This window comes from Panthera leo, chromosome A3, assembly GCF_018350215.1.
Source record: "Panthera leo isolate Ple1 chromosome A3, P.leo_Ple1_pat1.1, whole genome shotgun sequence".
Lineage (NCBI taxonomy): Eukaryota > Metazoa > Chordata > Mammalia > Carnivora > Felidae > Panthera > Panthera leo.
The window spans coordinates 77,035,586-77,055,387 of NC_056681.1; the positions used below are offsets into that span (position 1 = coordinate 77,035,586).

The following is a 19,802-nucleotide window of genomic DNA, read 5'->3' on the forward strand; positions in this document are numbered from 1 at the left end:
TCTTCAAGGTAAGGTGGGAATAGTTATTACACCCTTTTTACACATGAGGAAACTGTAGTTGTACAGTCTGTGAGGACCTTAGGACTCCATTGTGTGCTGTTATTCACCATACGATACTGCTTTCTGCTCTGCCGTGTCACTGATCCACAGAGGGTCCCCTGATGTCAGATGTGGCCAGGGTTACTGAAAACATACCAAGGGCAGGAGCGTTGCTTATCATCTCAGTCCATTTACTTAAGGAAGGAGGTGAGAAACAATAAACAGCATATGCGTATTCCCCAGTATATTATTCCTTATTTATATCAGAGGTACGTCACAAATACAGGCTCACCCTACATACATATTTACCACTGCCTTTCAGCTACATCTTCTCCTATTTTGTACCAAGGCCGGATGCCCAGTCTGTTGGTCGTGCTGTTACATCCAATTCCACGTGTGCTCTAGGAACCTGACTCAGGAACACTGGTAATGTGTCTGTTAACTTCTAAAATGAAAAATGATTAATAGCCTATTGAGCAATTTTATTCTCCTGCTTCACGTCTGCAGAATGTAGTTTATTGGATTTAGCTAAAGACATTTTTTCTCACTGGATGAGGAGCAGAATCAACGTTATATCATACCTGTGTGGGAGTTGGCGTAACAAGATTTGCAGCGATAAAGAGCAAGATCAGAACTTTTCCTGGCTGGGTTGGTGGAATGAGCTCACCATCCGTGTGGATATTTATACCCCACTGTCGAGAGTGCAGATTTGGCACTCCTTGGCATTGTCAACAGAGTGCTGGTCTGTACTTCTTTCTTCTTTAAAAATGACAGAACAGAAAGCTTAGATAGTTGACATTGAAATCACTTGCCAAGAGAGGGTTGAACATATGATCCTGTAGAGCTTTTTTTTCCTCACTATTTTCAACAATCTTCAAGGTTGAAATAATTCCATAATAGAGTCAAAAATCCAGGGGAAGAAAAGAAAGAAAATATACTTCAGCTCTCCATCATTCCAACTACCATACCACATTTCATGAAATGTGACATAGTTTTGCTCCACAACCTCGCCAAAGGAAAAAAAAAAAAAAAAAAGGAAAAACCTAAATTTTAAGCTGATAACTCGAATGGTTCCAGAGATATCAACTTGTGAAAAGTCACAATTTTGTATTGTGCTGAAAAGCCACCTTACAACACAGGGACTACCATCACTCTTTAATATCCAGCAGAGCCCCCCACTGTGCTTTGTCAGTCACTAGCAACATCCAAGTCTTCCCGTAAAAGTAATTCACACTTTTTTCACAACACTGTTGCTTTAATTACCACTGAACTCTGCTGATGCTCAGGCAGGCCTGGCAGGACCAAGGGAGGGTCAGAGCCACAAAAGAAGCAAATAGCTTTTTTCCTCCTTACTTTATTATTAACAAACCATCTTTGATGGAAATGTTCCTAGTTCTGAGGCCTAGACTTAACTCTGGGTCCCTTGGTGTATTCGTTATCAAAAGAGACCCACAGATGTCATTCTGAGAGATAGAGACGGAGAGAAACATTACCTATAATCCTAATTAGAAATTAGAAGTTTTGGCAAAGGACAGACTTAGCTATTCAAAACTGGCAAACACTGATTGCATTTCTCATATAGCTTTCATTTCCCACAAATGAATATAGATTTCGTACTGTACCATCTTGCTGGACAAACGTCAATTTATCTACTTATTTACTGTGGATTTTTTTGTTTCAGGATTAGTTGACACAATAAATCATGTACCAAAGGAAACTACAGAACTGCCAAAATCTACCAGTGCATAAAAGTGATACAAAGAGCCTATGTATGCTTTATAAATAATATGACAGCAATATGATAGGCATAACATCTTATGTGCATAAGGCACCTTTCATTCCATGTCACAAAATATTTCTCCAATAAAACTGTCCCTGTGAAACCAGCTTTCACAGTCTCTTTCACATAGAATATGAGGGTGGCTATCACTAACTTCATACATACTTTTAAGGAAGAAATAAATAGGTCTGTGACCCTAGGCAAATGTCTTAGACTGCTAAGCTTTCTCCTGGCTCTAAAATTCTACATTTAAGACATTATAACCTAAAGTTACACCTGCATCATCAAGTAATTAATGCTACTGTTTATCATTTATCATTTACTAATTCATGAGCTGATTTGTCACCACGGTGCAGGGTTTAGCTTGAGAGTGTGGTGCTATGATAAATTAATTAATATAGGTGGAATAATCATCAGCTCCTTTGCAGTCCAATTGACTCATATTCTGGGTCCCCTATGATTTGGTCCCAACCTTTTTAAATAGATGTCTTTACTCTCATCTATGTAAACCCTATGGTTCAGTGGTTCCAAACTCTGATTGATCATCAAATTTTCTTGGGGGAGGGCATTTAGTAAATTGGAACATCTTAGAAGTGGGATGTGGAATCTGTCACTTTAAGGGGGTTCTTGGAGTTCCAGATAACATGTTAGGTTTGAACAATTTCTTGAATCAAACTTTTCTGCTTATTTCCTTACTTCCAATATTTCTCAGCATCTTCTGCAGAAATCTTGCTCATCTTTTGAATCCTACTTCAAATAGCACACGTCTCATATAGGATTTACTGGTTTCTTCAGCTGCTAATAGTCCCTGCCTTCTTAAAATGCTGATAGTCCTATATACATTACCCAAGACTTATTAAACCTTGTACGACAAATTGCCATTACCCATATTTTTCTCTTTATCTGTGTGCATACGTTTGTCTTATTAAAATATAAGATTTTTTCACCCAACAATAGGTTACAACATTCTTCTTTGAATTCACATAATATAGAGAATGCATCCTAACTGTTGGTGGAATGAATACCTGAATTTTATGTAGCATGTAAGACTGCAAGCAAAGTTAAAACGACTAACCCTTTTTATATGTTCATTTATATGACACAGACACTGTGTAGCAGGCTGATTTTTTTTCAAAGGTGGCTGACCCAACATATATTCCATCCCATGTGGAATATGCTATCCCAGCTCCTTAAAGTGTAGAAAATTATGTTGAGAATCTCCCCACTGAGAAGTGGGGTCTTTGTTCTCATGCCTTAAACCTGGGCACATCTTTATAAATGCTTCAACTAAAAACAGTGTGATGGAAGTGACTCTCTGTGACTTCTAGAGGTAGGTCCAACTCCTTCCTGGATCTCTCTCTTGGGAGCCACACCTTGAGAGCCCAGAACTGATGGGGAAGGAATCTGGCTGCTGTGGAGCCTCCATCCTGGAGAGATATCAAAGGAACTACATGGTGATTAAAAGACCCTCAGTGTTCTCCGTCCCCCAGCAATTTTGTTAATGTTTGGGGCCCCAAACATCATGTAGCAGAGAGAAGCCATTACCCGTCTTCCCTAATTCCTGATGCACAGAATCCATGAGGGTGACATATGGCCATTCTATGCCACCATATTTTGGGGTAATTTCTTACTTAGAAATAGTCATTGGAACACACCTAATGGGAGGCACTAGAGATCCAGAATGAGTAAAATAAACTATGTATCCACTTTTATGAACGTTATATTTTATGATAACAAACCAAAACAAATACACAAACAAGAAAGAAACCTATCATCTTGTTAATTTAAACTGTTCTGTTTATTTTAAGGGCTTTATTAAGGCATATTTGACAGACAATAAATTGCACATATTTTGAAGCACAGAAGTTACAAGTTTTGACATATATATGCACCTGTGAAACCATCACTATGCTGAAGATAATTAACATATCTATCACCCTCAAAGTTTCCTCATCTCCCATTGCAATCATTTCCTGCACTCAAGCAACCACAGGCCTGTTTTCTGTCACCTGAGATTCATTTGCATTTTGTAGAATTTTATATAAATTATAAACGTACTGTGTTCCCGTCTTTGTCTAGTTTTTTTTTTACTCAGCATAATTATTTTGAAATCTATGTCTTTGTTGCATATACCAATTGCTATTCCTTTTTATACTAAGTACTATTCCATTGTATAGATATGTTACATTTTCTTCCCACATTTGTGTTGTTTCCAGTTTGTGGCTCTGATGAACACAGCCGTTGCCATAAACATCATGAGCAAGTCTTTGTATGGACATATGTTTTTATTTTTCTTGAGTAAATAGGAGTAGAATGGTTTTTCCTCTGTACTGTAGCCCAAGAACTCACTCAAGGGAGTGAGGTGGAGCAAACTTAGGGTTCACCTCATTTGCTTCCCGTCTCTCAGATATCATTCACTTTAGTTGCTTAATGTCCAATGTCTTCAAAGCTGTATATATAGATTCATAAATTCTTCCTTATTTTCAGTTGTTTCTGGTGGGAGGGTAAATATGGTCTGTGTTACTCCGCTTTGGTTCTGTCTCCTTTAAACTCCCTCCAGGTTAAGGAACTAAGAGGCAGAAGAATATCCACCTCCTCTTTGTGTCTCCCAGAAATTTGTTTTACAAATGCTATCGGGCATTTGTGCCCTGCTGTAGAAGGCCTCTGGAGTTGGTCATGATGTCTGGTGTAAGCTCACAGTTTTGCAGCTTACTAGCCGTGTGACTTTGAATGAGTTACTTAGCATCTCCAAGCTTCAGCTTTCTCATCTCTATCACTTTAACATCAATAAAAACAACAACAGCGGCAGTAGTCATAAAAATAATAGCAACCATAATCATTTCATAAGGTTGGTATAAGGTTAGAAGACAACTCATAAAAAATACAAAGCACGATGTTTGGAACCTCAGAGGCTCTCAATAAATGCTGCTGATTATTACTTGTATGATTTTGGGACCACACCCTCAGAAAAAAGAGAAATGGTGTCAGATCCTTGGATAAAAGGAATATGGCAAATAGCCCTAATATTGTTGTGGAAATACTTAGTAATAAAAGGAGGTGCCTCGTACACTATGAGTAAAGGTTCTGGGTTTCATTCCTTTTTCCAAATCCCATCACTAGAGAATTGACATTCTGCAACCTTTACACACAAAAGCTTCAAGAAATTCAGTCAACTCATGTTAGGGATCTGGGAAAAGAACTTAAAGTTCGGTCAACAGAAATGATCCTCTCAGAGAAACTTGTTCTATCCACTAGGGCTGAAGGAGGGGAGATGTGATGTGGAGCCTAATGCAATTTGTAGAGTGAGTTTGCAGAGGGAAGCTCTCCATTTTGAACTGATTGAGGGTTTTCTGATTGTGCAAGCTCAGTAGCCAAACGGGTAGGCGAAGGCAGAGAAGGAACTTCTTAGACTCAATTTGCTGGTGAATACAATTTGTAAATAGGACGGTATTAAATAGCTACTTCAACTGTGTGTGTGTGTTTGTGTGTTGTCAGTGGAGAAATGAAATGGAATCTCAAAATTTTTTCTTTGTTTTATGGCGGTTTGAATCTTCATGTATGACCTGGTAGGTATAGACAATGTGGACTGCATGAGAGTTTGAAAGATCTTTAACTGATTGAAAAATTAAAATGATTAACATTAAAACCACAACAACCACTTTTTAAGGACGCTTCTTGAAATTGTGTCTATGCCAAATGCAAGGCTCCCGTGTGCTCTGATATGACTGGGACCACCTGAAGCTGGTGAAACAACAAAGAGGAACTTTGATGCCCAAACAGGATCTCTGGGTTGTAAGACAGCATTTTTGATACTTCTCCTTGTAATACTGTTTCTAGATCCAGGCAGAAGCTGCCCCTGCCTTAACCCTGTGCTTTGCTGAGCTCATTGTGTTACTTCTTGGTCCCATTTTAGTTCTCATTAATGAGTCAGTTGTGCAAAGTACCAAGAAACATTCCCAACTGGATCTTGAACTCCTGCCCCCTTCTAGGCCATGCTCAAGATATACTAGACCCCCAAATTCCTGACCCAGGTGGCCCTAAACCCACTTCTAGGGTCTGTGCAGTCCTTTCTCCTGGGTCCATTTTCTCAGAGGTGGACCTTACCAATGGCCTCTACACCCCCAAGAGCTGAGTTGTGGACTGAACATGGAAATGTAGGAAGATGTGTCCACACACATTAGGAGCCTCATAATGCAGGGATGGGAAGAATAGGCTGGAGTAAGGCTTCCCTCTTCTGCCAATTCCAACAAAGAACTCCAAGGGCCCAAAGATTCTAAATTGACACCTGGACTTCTGGATTGTCATTACATTGTTCTTGTATCCATCAACATAAGAAGATAGAATCCATTTTAGTCAATAGTTTCCTAGTTTGAATTGTAATGTTAAAATATTTTGCCATTGCAGTATGTGGGCCTCCCTTTGTGTTCTTCCTCCAGGCCCTTTAAATGTTAGGGGCCATTCTTACTTTGTGATAGGTTTTTCTTTCTCTTGGTTGCTTATCTTCTTCCTGTACAATGGAAAGATAAAACAGAGGTCAGAGAGACAAAAAACTGATGAGTCAGCCAAACCCTTCTGTCCTAAGGTGTCTACTTTACGATCTGTTGTGTAATCACCACATCTGCAGCCTTCACAGACAATGAAATGCTTTCTTCTTTGGCACCTTCGGAGGAGGGTCAGTAGCACGGTCTTTAAGTCCCAGAACCCCTGGGTTCCTAGTCAGCCTTAATGTCTTCCCTATCCTCTCCACAAGCTATTTGAGATTCTCCACCTTCAGCATGGTTGCCAGTTGGTAATTTTCCCGTGGGAGATATCATGTGGTCTCAACACTGTCTATTGCCATCACCCTTTCCCCTCGTCCTCCTGCATCCACCTCCCAGTGCTCTTGGTTACCTTTGACATACCCACCACGCACATGTGGGGAGGTGGGGGAGTTCCTCCCCAGAAATGTTGACTTCCTTATCTTCTATCTTGTGAATACTGTCATCTTTTTCAAGTTGCAGCTTAGGATTTCTCTCTTCTTAGGGAACACCTCTCTGATGAAGTAGGAAGGAAGGAGGTTTGGAGTCATATAGCCCTGGATTCCAATTCAGTGCTTTGTTAACTTACTGACCATGTCACCTCACGCAGTTCACTCAAACTTTCAGAGCCTGAGCCTATCCATAAATAGGTATGAGGACTCTTCCCACATGTCTATTGGGATGATTAGGTGATGTGAGTGATGTAAAGCACCTGGAAGGTGTTTAGATCAATTCCTGATGTTGATGACTCAGGTCAACATAAGCACTTCTTCCTATGTGTTTCCCTGGTTCATAAAACAAACCCCAGATTCTGAACAGCAACATAAAGACACCAGGCCATAAAAAAAAAGTATAATGTATCTAAGGAAGGGCTACCAGCTTTTAATGGCTGGACTTTAGGGTACATTCAGAAAATGTGCTGAAGAGGTAGACTGAAACCACAATGAGACAGGCATTTTAGATTAAATGAAGAAATTTGACCTACTGCAATTTCTTAGAATTCCTGGAGTGGATGTGGAAACTTCCCATCTTCTTTAGATAAAGCATAATTAAATATCTTAAAACATTTCGGTTTAATGTATACGTGGTGATGATGTGTTGACAAGGAAAACTTTGGGACTTCATTGCCTACAACAGTGCAACAGGTTAGTGTTACCAAAGCATGCTTGCCAGAAGATCAGTGATAGGCTCTAAGAAAATAAGCTATGTCAAACATGGTGTCGTGCTTTGGATTAAGTGAGACTATTGTGTTGTTAATTCACATTTCCCCCCAAACTAGATAAACCATTTCATAAGGAATTTTCTTAGTGCTTATATTTCAGAATGAAATTCCTATGAATTTGGGATACTAATGATTTAGCCACATACCAAGTTGGAGTTTCTCCAGTGTGCATGTGTTTCTTATGAAAAGGAAGAAGGCAAGTTGCCAATCAAAAGGCTAGTTGCAGACTGAAGGCAGAGACCCGACTGGTGATAATTGTTGGCACAATGTCCTATACACAGACATACTCAGAAAACGCTATTGGGTCCAGTCAAGTCTTCCATATGACAACTAAGAGCCCTCCCTTGAAGACATGGCTTCAAGACATTTCTTTAACCTAGAGCTGAAAGAAAGGCAGCAGTATGGACAGTCTCCAATTAGCCAGAAGATTTTAATCTACTTTGCAGAACTAATCGAATGGTTGTGCTTCCCCAGCGTTCACGTGAATTGCACCCTAGCTGGAGGTTAACGGACTAAACAATAGTAGCAGCAATTAAGTGGATGTAAATGAATGTGATAGGCTAATTCTCACAAGGAGAACATCAATGTGTCAGTGTCAATGCTCTGGTGCCTGGAATAAAAGAGGAATTGACTGAAATGAAGAAGGTAATATGTAGCAATTTTGCTCAGATGTATATGCTCCAACTTGACTGTTCGGAAATTCCTTGGATGTAAGCAGGAGGAATAAAAATAAGTAACAACAGTAGTTCTCTTCTATATAGCCTCTTGTGGGAGGGGAAGAAAGAAAACACCACACTTTCATATAAATACATTCAAGGTATTATACCTCACGGTGTACCTTAACTATGAAATAGATTGCAGGATATGGAATTGAGGAAAACACAAATCTACTTACAATAAGGGGAAGGACAGTTTCACGACCTGGGAAGCTGAGAATTCAAAAGAGGACAAACTTCCCTGGCCTTTTTCATATTTGGAAATGGAGACTGATGGACAGAATAAGCAGGCTGTAGAAGTTTATCGCTGCAGGGTTTCAGCAGAGTCTATCTAGAAAGACGGAAGTTGTGGAACAATAGGAAAACTTGAGGTTTTGCTTGCATTCAGCAAGCACTTTGGTACTTTGGGGATATTTCTACTTTTGTAGAATGGGGTGTGGGGCTTGGCGGGAATGTGAAATCTGCAAAGGTTTCTGTAAATTCTTTAGGATCGAAGCATCCACAAACATTGTGTGAGCTGTTTGAAAGAAATGGGGTATTTCAATGCAATGAATATAGCCTGACTTCTTGCTTCCTGCTCCTCAGGGCATCTCAAACTACCTGTGGAATGCACTGGGTGAAGGAAGTCCTGCGTCCAGTCTTTTGGCAGGGGGTAAGCCACAATCTACCTTTCCTCATAAGTCTTCAGAGGACATCCCTGGGTATATTAGCTTCCTAGCCTTTGATGGACATATCATAGATGGGCCTGATTACTACCACAATGCTTAGTCTGCCAAATATCAAAGGATGGAAAAGGAGAGCACACCAGATGTGTAAAGGAAGAAAGACAGCGCAGTGTATGAGATGTAACAAGTCTTCTACTGGAGAATATTTTCTCAAAGGCAACTGAACGATTAGAGTAAACCAAGGGAAATCGATCAAGATTACCAGAGAGGTATATTGAGAGAATGAAAAAAAAAAATCCATCATCTGGAAAAGAAAGGTGGATATGTATATTTATAAAGTTGTTTTTAGAGAACGTTCAGATGATTTTTAACAAGCATAGAGAATTCAAAGTTTTGAGAGTAGGTGAAGCCCAGTGAGGACCCAAATTATCTATCATGATACAAATATATTAACATTGAAACCGAAATAAAGCTATACATGAAGGAAGTGACCGAATAGTTTAGTTTTTAACTCTTCTGTTCCTTTTTAAAATTCCTTAATAGAAATCTATAAGTCCTCGTGTCTGCCGAGATCAAACCTATGACTTTGTCTCCTTATATGAATAAATTTTATTGGGAAAGTTTGAACCTGAAGAGCTAAATTATAAGGAGTAAATACAAATCCAAGTTTCGTTAACTTAGTTGCATAGCTGATTTAGATCAGTCTCCCTGCCCCATCTTTTGTAGACAAAGCCTCAAAGAAAGGTGAAAGTAATATTAGTGACATCTTATTTGGCCAATTTAGATAGAAGTATGACAAATGTTATGCATTAGCAATTCCTTTCTAATGAAGCAAGAGGTGAAACAAAGGTGACGAGTAGTGTAAGTTGGACTCGCATGCCTCGATGATTTCAATGGAATCAGGCATTTTTTGAAGCACAGAATCTTTGAGGTTGTAATGCATCTGACCTGTATATTTACTGAATGTTTACACCTACATGTGAGCTGGCAGGAGGGAAGAAAAGAGAATGTAAAGTAAAAAGTTTGGGTAGTTTTAAATATTATTTGCCAATCAATTTAACACATCTATATACATTAAAATACTCAAATCATTCTTAAGAGCAGATAATGTGAAACAATGAAGCATGGGGTAATAAGGTAAAGCACACAACATACATTTAAAAGGAAGGAGAAGGTAGTGGCACAAGTTTGGCTCCCTTGAGATAGATTACTGGTTTTATCTGGAGGTGGAAGGCAGTGCCTTAGACACCCCTTATATCATACGACAAATGTGGAGTTTGAGGAAATGTTCATCTGTTTTGCTATTATTTACACAGGCATATGGTCCCCGAAAGAATACACTCTTTATCTGTATAAACTAGGTAAATCTGTGTTTGTATTATGCTAAAGGTGAGTCAAGGAGATGGGTTAGAACTAGAAAACTTTATGCCTTCCTTTTTCGTAAGTCAGCGAAACACCAGGTCCAACGATTACCATGTTTCTGATGAAATGAAAAAAACAAAAGGTGTAATAGCAGATTTTAAAATAAATTCTGTTTTTGGATTCCTGATAAAGAATAAAGAAAATAGTATTTAATGTACAGCATGATTCAAAATAATTGAATACTAGAAATATACTAGGAGAGTACATTTTGGGTGCTCCATCCCACACAGAGGAAAACCATATGAGGAAAAGATATGTTAATTAGTTTGCTTCTATTCATCATTTCACTATGTATATCATATCAAATCATCATGTTATATACCTTAATATATTCATCTTTTATTAAACCCAAACAATAAAAAAGGAACATAGTCTCTCTTTGCTCGAATATACTTCTCTCAATTTCTGAATTTTGCTGCCATTTCCAAGGGAGTCAGGAGGGACTAAAAGGGAAGTTGAAGATATTTATCTTATTTTTATGGGAGAAGAAAATGTGATTCACTTACCTGAATATAAACAGTCATCATGCATGGAGGTCAGCATACATAGCATTAATTTGATTCTTAAAAAGGTGTGATGCCCTTAGGTTTGGCAAAACCAATGCAAAACATCTTGCATGGTGGATAAAACAGTATGAATTCTTTCCATCACGCCAAGAGCTACTTTAGATACTTGATGTATATCATCCTATTACATCATCATAATAAGTCAGTAAATTAATGTCATTGATTCCACTTTAGAAATGAGCAAACTGTTCCTCAGCGAGGGTAAGAGCCTTGTTAATGCTCTCCCAGCCAGTGAACAGCTAGGGCCAGGATTCCTACAGGTGAACTGCCCACTGAAAGGGCATTATGAAGTCGATGATGGTAATATGCATACATTTTGGGACAGCAGTCATTTCATTGAGTAACATTATTATCAGGAAATATCTTTGAGTTTTAAGATCCATCAATACATAAATGGCTTCTCCACAGGTGTCTTGTCATTGGAAGTATTTTAGGTATCACAAAGAATAATTTTATCATGGATCAAAATGGACCAGATACCTGAATATATCTCTTTGGAGGGGGGGCAAAATCAAATTCCCATGTTAATGCAAGGAGTATGATAGAAGGAAGGAAGGAATGAAAGAGGAAAGTAGGGAGAAAGGAAAGGAGAAAGGAAGGAATGAAGCGAGGGAGAGAAGGAGGGAGGGAGGAAAGATTAAAAGAAAGAAGGAAGGAAGAAGAAAGAAGAGAGAGAAAGGAAAAGAAAGGGGGCTTAGGGTAATATCTGTCACCATTATAAATGTTTTAAAAACTGTTTCTCGATACGGAAGGACATTGATGCATTTTGCTAACAATGGTATAAGATATATAATCTATGTATATTCAAGGAAAAATAACCTGAATTAATTGCAGTAGGAGGCCATCAATGCAAAATACTGTTCTATGCAGCCTTTGACCTTTATCAAAGATGAAGTGATTAAATAAACCATTAAAGACACATCGATTAAAATGGATACACTGGCCATTCTGAAAGCCATTCATTCCACGTGGGCTGTTGCCATGTGCAAACATAGAATGTTTCCCTCTAGGAGCAAGACGCACTTGCTGATCTGTGGCAAGTTCCAACTGTTTCACCCCAGGTTTCATGCATAGCTTTCTATTGGGTGCATGAGAGCACACTCTACTTAGACTCTAAAATGGTAACAGAGCTACGTCATTCCGAGCGTGAATTCCTATACATGGACCAGGTGTGCTTGCCAGTGGGTTTGCGGCAGGTATTCACCATTCCTGGTCTATGGTCTTAGCTTGACTTCTTCTAGGAAGGAAAACAGTCTCAGATTCCTAGGATTCTGCATCAGTTGCTGTGTACCAATCATTGACTTCTCTGTGTGTGATGTGATGTTAATGAGAAAAGACAGTTTGCTTTTTTTGCCTCAATGTGTAGACGCCACTGAGCAAACTTACCCAACTGCCATTTGCTTGAGACTAACTTCTGACATATGGATCAGATTTCAACACACAAGCAGACATGCACTGGTTTCATATGAAGCAAGCGTTCACTTGATATCCTGTGTACATAGCAATATATATGTAACTAATCGAGGGTGGAATATACCAAGCTGCACTCACACAGCCGTCCACCTAGGATCATGAACTCTATTCAAGTGAACCAAACTGAAGACAGAAGCTTTCTGTGATGCAACAGAATATTTCTAAGGAACATGAGTGACTTTTTAGTAGTCTGAGATGGAATGAAAAACACAGTCACGGTATTTAAGGATGTACTAGAGTAAGAGACAGTGAGTACAATCATCCTCTCCCTGCCCCTGAGCTCCCCCCACCCCCGCCCCCATGACCTCATGATCTTTCTTAGCTTTGTCCTGACCACCTGACCTTACAGAGCTCTACCTGGTCCAGACAACCACATAAACCCCACAAACAAATAGGGGGTTGGTGCAGCCTTTTCGGATTTAGGATCATGTTTAAGCTTATGAATCAGATTTTTCTATGTGTGGACATGACAACGATGGAAAAACTGTAATTTAGGACATATTCTCTTTATCCTTTTATGTAGAATTTCACTTTAATGTGATGCAAATGACAGTAAGAAATACATTCAGTGACTGTTAAAGCCTTCCCATTAAAAATTCTGTATGCATTTTACATTCTAATTCATGTACAGTCAAAAACCCTGATAAAATCACAGTGCTGATTTGGCTGCTGCACTTATCGTATTAATGAGGATACTTTATGCCTTTTGAAAATTGGGATATGGTCCATTATGTGATTGTAAATGATGTGATTGTATCACATAAATTTGTTATTCAATCCCCCCCTCCCTCCAGTCAGCTTTGTATATAAGAAGATTCATTGGTGAGCCAGAACCGAGGGCAGAGAACTGAACTGCAAATTACTTTCCTTCTTTTGTCTTTTTTCCATGTATAGGAAAGAACATAATAAACATGCACACGTGTGCGTGTCAGTATTTATGTATATTTTGTCTTCTCATTTTATAACTTTCCCTAAAAACCAGAGAGTAAAGCTCAAAGTGAAAGAAAGGAGCAGACAGGCCAGAGGCTCGCAGAAGTACACGGTGACTTCTCCCACAGCCACAGCTACTCCCTTCGCTTCTGAGCTGATCCTAGACTGAGGATTTTGCTTGAAGATAGATCTTTTCTTCCCCCCTCTTGCAACAAGTGAAAGGTTTGAGAACTGTTGTTGTTTAAGGTTTCCTGATTTTGAGTTGCATTTACATTCCTAAAAAATACCAGCTCCTCTTTCTGTTTATTTATTTTTCTGTCATGCCTGCCTAATTAGTCATCATTTGCTCCCACGAGCACCTAGTGAGAGTGATCTATGAACACAGCTGCAGGGGGCCTTTGGCTTCTTTCTGCCCCTGTACCTTCTGTTTCTGAATCCTGCCATAGACGTCTACCTTGGTAAAGGTCAAAGAACTATTTTTTCCCCCTCACCAGAGACACAAACACCTCCCCAGCCATCAATATCTTCAAAGTCCCCACAGAACGAATTAGAGCATTGCCAGCACAAGTGGCCTTAGAACACTCAGGTTAAAACAAAGGAGGGGACCAGTGGCCCTCAGCTGAGTCCCTCGTAGTCTCGAAGGGCTGCACACTTCCTTTCCTCTTTAATGATGGTCTCCGGCCTTGTCATGCGGTTGTTTGAGAGTAGTCCACAGACCACAGAGTGTTCTTGTGCCCAAGTCTGGGCAAGTGTCCATTGTTGCCTGCGCTTCTGTGTCTCTTAAACATTTGGCTTGGGATTCCTAAGCAATTTGTAGGCTGGATATTTTTTTTTCTTTTATTCCTTCAAAAACTTCTCTTCTATTGCCTGGAACCTGGAGAAGTAGTGGTGCCCCTCACAGTGGAGCAAGCTCTGGGGTAGAGTCCTTAGAGTTTGTAAATGCAAATGCCCAAGTTCTTGGCACACACCTGGCGATTTCACATTTCTGACTTTTTCTTGCTCATCTTAAAAGCTGAACTTTAGGCTTTATCAAGCTCTGTGTTTTCCCAGAGTTCAGCTATTATGGATGAAATTGCTTTTTTTCTTTTTAAGGTCTCTGTCATGTTGCCACATCAAAAATACAGTACCAGGGCTCCTGGGTGGCTCAGTCGGGAAAGCTTCCAACTCTTGATTTCAGTTCAGGTCATGATTTCATGTTCGTGGGATTGAGCCCCACATCAGTGCAGAGCCTGCTTGGGATTCTCTCTCCCTCTCTCTCTCTCTGCCCCTCCCTTACTTGCTCTCTCACTCTTTCAGACTAAATAAACATTAAAAAAAATACCATACCATATGCTTCCTCTCCCTTCCCCCACCCAAAAGGAGAGATGCTACAGGGAACAATATGCCTAGGAGAATACAAATATTATTGTAAATTATATATTTTAAATGGCTTGTGGGAAAAGAGAAGTAGCTTGACTGAGATATACCAAAAGCTCATAGCGGGTCTTTTGTGATGGGAGGTAAGTTTTTTACCTTATTTCAGATTCAAGACCAACAAGAACTTTGTACAATCTTCTGGACAAAGCTTGCTCCATCCTAATCTGTGCAAATCCACTCTGTTCTGTTGACTGCTCTCCTTACTAATCAGCCCTACACAACTGTACCTTTCTCAGGAGTTATACACACTGCATTTTTATGCTTCTGTTACTGAGTGGCCTTTTTCATACTTTTGCTTTATCTTGCATTCAATTACTCACAACTTGGTCTGTAGAATAGGATACCATCGTTGCCTACATTTAAGCAACAGCACATTATGTCATCTTGCTTCATATATTTTACTTCTATCTCTCTTAAATGCAGCGCATTTGAGAAATCTTGGCTCTGCCTTTGGGGAGGAATCATTTACCTTCTTTCATTCAGGCTGAAAGTTGTCTCCTCACTCCCTTTGTTAATAAAAAAACTTATTTACATCTTCTCAGATCCTATTAGCTCGATTGCCTAATTCTTGTAGTTTTAAGAACAAGTCATTTTCTTGCTTTCAATCATTGCTGGTCTATTTTATGGGTTCCACAAGGCCACATTTATATGTCTGCTTACTTTCTTTGGAAAGCTTTTTCTATTTCACTCTGACGTGCAGCATCATGTGCATGGTCCATTTCCCTCCCACGAATAGGAAATATGAGGACATATGGCTAAACAGTCTTCCTGTAAAAGAGCAGAGAGGAAGATATTAGGCCTAGCAATATTGCCCATTGGGCTCTATGTCTGAGGATGAGCATATTTGATTCTATATGAATTTGCTCGGGTCTTTCTTCTCTCTTGTCTTTTCTAGTGTCTTAATACTTCCTTAGAATAAATTTTCCCACCTAAGATGGAACTCCTCCTTTCTCTCTTGACAATGCTGAGTAAATCAGGGTGTGGAATATTACCCATGAAACCCACTCTCTGAGAGGTATTGCTGGCTGAAGCCACGCTGTTCATACACCATTCTATACCCAACTGTGGATAATAACAGAATTGATTTTACCCGAGGAAAGACAAAGGAACCTCGGGGCTGCTTTCTGCATTATTTTGTTCTCAGGTTATTCTGCTCTGAATGGTAAGATCTCTCACCAGAATACTGGGTCACATTTAGCTTCCTTTATAGCAAATCCCCTGTAGGGTAACTTCTGGCATTGGGCTATGAGGTATTATTGTTCTGTGCCCGTGTGTGTGTGTGTGTGCGTGTGTATGTGTGTGTGTTATCATCAAATTATAACATAAATAAGTTTGTGTTTTCAGATCCCATGAATACCCTTCTTCTTTTTTATAACTATTAAGAAAGTAGATTTTGAGCTAGAGACTAAAACCTGGCTTTCAGGTAGTGTGAAAGGTGGGTTTAAAGAAAACTGTTCTTTAATAAATTGTAATATGACCATGAATAAGTCAACCTACATAAATTATAAGGGCAATACTGATAATAGCCACTATGAAGTGGGTGCTTAGTATACCTCATGGATGTTCCAGTTGTCTCCAGCTTATTAACTCACCAAATTTTCACAACTCCTTTAGGTATGTATTACTATTATCCCTATCTTCCAGATGTAGAAATTGAGGCATAGAGAGACGTTTTACTTGTTCAAGCCATGGGTGGTAAGTGGCAGACCCACAATTCAAACATGTGGCATTGGCTCCTCGATTTTGACTCTTAAGTACCTCATTGAGAGGAAACTCTACAACCTTTCATATAGTGGTCATCGTATCAGCAAGATCTTTCACAAATAATTTAAGGAAATTCTGATAAAATCACGTGTAATGGTAATGACTTCATTCCTAATACTTGTGATTCTTTTCAACTACATTATCCCTTCATAATAAAACAACCCAACACTCTATCCTGAGTGCAAAGAATTCTGGAAAGTTAATAACATATAATGGTGATAAGGGTGGTGGCCTTTAAAAAAAATTCCAAACCTGGTGTGTTTGTGATATGATTCTTTTACTATTGCTTAGAATTCACGTTTCCATCTCAACATCTACGTTCTGTTGGTGATCCCTGATTCACCTTTATGAAGGTGAATAGGTGCCTAATACTCGGCAAGGGTATCTCTGGAAAGCTCAGAGAAAGAATCAGCTAGAAATCTCAGTTGTGCATGACCAGACGTGTGTTCCAGGGCTGATCTTCATAATCATAATTCTCTGTTTACAGAGAAAGTTAGCGAATGTTTAAGGGTCCGTGCTCATCGCAGCTTTCTGAGCATTGTTAACTTTGGGTCTAGTTCTTTTAGCTCATTGCTCCAGAGTTGCCATGAATGTGCTTTAAAGTCCTACATACACACAAAGAATGTATTAGATGTTCTGGAGTTGTGAAAGTTCGAGGAATATTGGATTTTATGTTTCATATAGTATCTATTACTAGCTGACTATCACTTGCTTCTAGCTCACAGAGAATTAAGAATAGTGAATGGAATGTTTTGCTGGTTTTGTATGTGTATTACCCGTTGGATTGTGTGAATAAGCATCAAATTACTGGTCAGGAATTACAAATTAGTACAATTTAGCGTAAATATTATAAAGCTTTCTGGAACCCCCAAAGAATCTTTCTGTCTGGCTCTGGCTCCTGCCGAGTCTTCACTATTTGATCAATACATCAGATCAAGAATAAGTGGAGCCCCAAAGTCACACCATCTTATCAAAATAATTATCTTTAATTAATATAATTATTGATCATGTAGTAGAAGTCACTGTCTACATGATATAAGGCTTTTAGGATTTCATGGGAATGCTTTACAACTTAATTATGTTTCCCTGGGAGATTATAACATAATTCAATTTATTTTCCCATGTGTTTCATCAATCATTATGTGAATAGAAGGAATATCAGAATCTCATTTCTCTGTCAATTCTTGAAGAATTTAGACAAGTCATTTCAGTAGTACAGAGCTGATTAGAAGAAGACAAGGTCCCTCCCACATGAGATTGATCCCCTATATCACTGTTGTGTCGGTGCCACATTCTGTTACTTTTGTAGTATGTGACGAGGCTAACCGCACAAGCCTGTGAAAGCTTTTGTGTTGCAGCTTTCGTAGCAGACCGAATTCGGGCCTATGTAAAGTTCTCTTCATTGATGTGTAAGGATCTATGTTCTTCTCTGGGCCTTGGTTTCCTTATCCAAGGAGGCAGCTGGTATCTAAGCTTCCTTCCACCTGTAAAGTTCAGTGCTCCAGTTTTCCTTGTGCTTTAGCTCTTCTAGTGTCTACGGCGGTGCGTCTCAACGTTGAGTGTACTTCTGAATCACTGAGAATCTTGTTAAAATGCAGACTCTGAGTCAGTAGGTCTAGGTGGGACCTGGGCTCCTGCCTTTCTAACAGGCTGCCAGGTGATGCTGAAGCTGCCGGTCTGTGAATGACTCTTAGTAGCAGGGATCTAAATGATGCACAGAGACAGAGGGGGAAAGACTAGCTCTTTATCTTCCTTTGGTAACTTCTCCATTTGCTTTCCTCCCAGGGCTACGATTCTCGATGACTTTCTTCTGCAGATCACTGCAGCGTGCCTCCTCTTTCCTAGCTCTACCACACGGAATTGGGGCTTCAAGAAGACTGAGTGCATCCATACAGAGCACAAATCCCTTTGCCAAGAAGGAAATCACAGAGCTTATCAGGAAAGATGTGTGCCTGTAATGTCAGCCATCCCCGGCATGCTGAAATATGAAATAAATGAGGTGGAGTTTAATTTTAGGGTCTACAAATTTGTAATGTGTTCATCATTCCTGTTGCCATTTTGCATGGCAGGCTGAAGTTGGCGGATATGTTTTGTGAAGAGAGCTGCATTTGAGTTCTGGTTAAATCGAGCACTCACCCCCTCTCCTGTCCCTTCTCTAATCTCCTCTTGCAGTGATGAGAAAGAGATGCCACGTGTCTTCGAGGGGGTCCCTCCTGGAGATGTGCATCTCTTTTGCTTTCCTGAGGGCAGGCTCTTTGGGGGTTTTCCCAAGCCCCACTGCAGACTGGCCTTCCCCAGCAGAGGGCGCGCTTCCCCAGTGCCATGGCCCCACAGCAGTTTCCTCCTCTCCTGGGGTGGACTTCTCTCTCCCCACTGGGCTGGTTAGGGCTCCTGGAGGATCAGAAGTGGGCTCTCAGGAGGAGAAGAGATGAAGTCTACTCTAAAGGAGAAAATCAAATCAAATCATTTCCGATCTGAATCAGTGACTTTTAAAATGAAAGGTCTACTTGGCTACTGTTAATGGGCAGCTTTTCATAATTCTCAGCTATTACAAGACTAACTTTCCTTTCTTAAAGCTTCTCTGAACCTGGCATTGTCCAGCATTTGTATCCTTCACTTTAATGAGAGCTAAATAAGAATTATATAGGGAATTTTAATAATTCTCACTGGACAGTTAATTAAGCAGTGAGGAGTCTTTAGAACTGTTACTCTTTCTGCCTTTTACAGACAAGTGCTTCCACAGATTCCAACGAAAGAGGTCACATTTATACATATATATAAAACGATGTGTGGGTTAGTAATTTTTCTCAGTAACAAATGACCTCCCTAACGAGCAGAAATAGTGAAGTAAAAATCCACCTTTTGTGGCCCACTTTCCTTGAATTCTATTCTCCACTTCTCCTCAAACATCTTTGCGCAGGAAATGAATTCCCTCTACCTTTAGGGGGGTGGGTAGAGGGCTTAGGTGTGTTGATCTCAAGTTTTCCAAATTTGTTGTTCCTCTGTAAATCATACGGCCACAACCCAGCCCAGTCATTCATTGTGAAATTCATTTCTTTTCTTTCTTTATTTTTAAAAATCAGTTTCTGTTCTTCCTCATTTTTGATGGATCCTACCACAAACTTCAGCTAGAGTGAGTGCAGACGACCATAACATCACTCTCACATAGAGGGTATTTTATTAAGTCCAGCAGTTAAAAATGTACAAAGTTCCTTGTAATAATCCATTCATTCTGTTCTCGCCTGATTCTTGGAGTAAGCCTGCACAATTATTCAAATCCCAGCTTTTAGCT

At 39.6% G+C, this 19,802-nt stretch overlaps 2 long non-coding RNA genes across 5 annotated transcripts; one reads left to right on the forward strand and one right to left on the reverse strand.

Annotated features, from left to right (window-relative positions):
- Window positions 1-383: 383 nt before the first annotated feature.
- On the forward strand, window positions 384-18,496 carry LOC122215038. Its single transcript, XR_006200209.1, has 3 exons — window positions 384-465; window positions 8,860-8,926; window positions 18,296-18,496. It is a non-coding gene; the product is annotated as an uncharacterized LOC122215038 (long non-coding RNA).
- Window positions 5,454-11,146, reverse strand: LOC122215037. Of its 4 annotated transcripts, none has more exons than XR_006200207.1 (5): window positions 10,868-11,146; window positions 8,454-8,605; window positions 7,322-7,464; window positions 6,732-6,852; window positions 5,454-6,326 (listed from the first exon to the last, which is right to left on the reverse strand). It is a non-coding gene; the product is annotated as an uncharacterized LOC122215037 (long non-coding RNA). The 4 variants fall into 4 exon arrangements; XR_006200205.1 differs by having other exon boundaries at window positions 6,725-6,852; XR_006200206.1 differs by having other exon boundaries at window positions 6,710-6,852.
- Window positions 18,497-19,802: the final 1,306 nt, after the last annotated feature.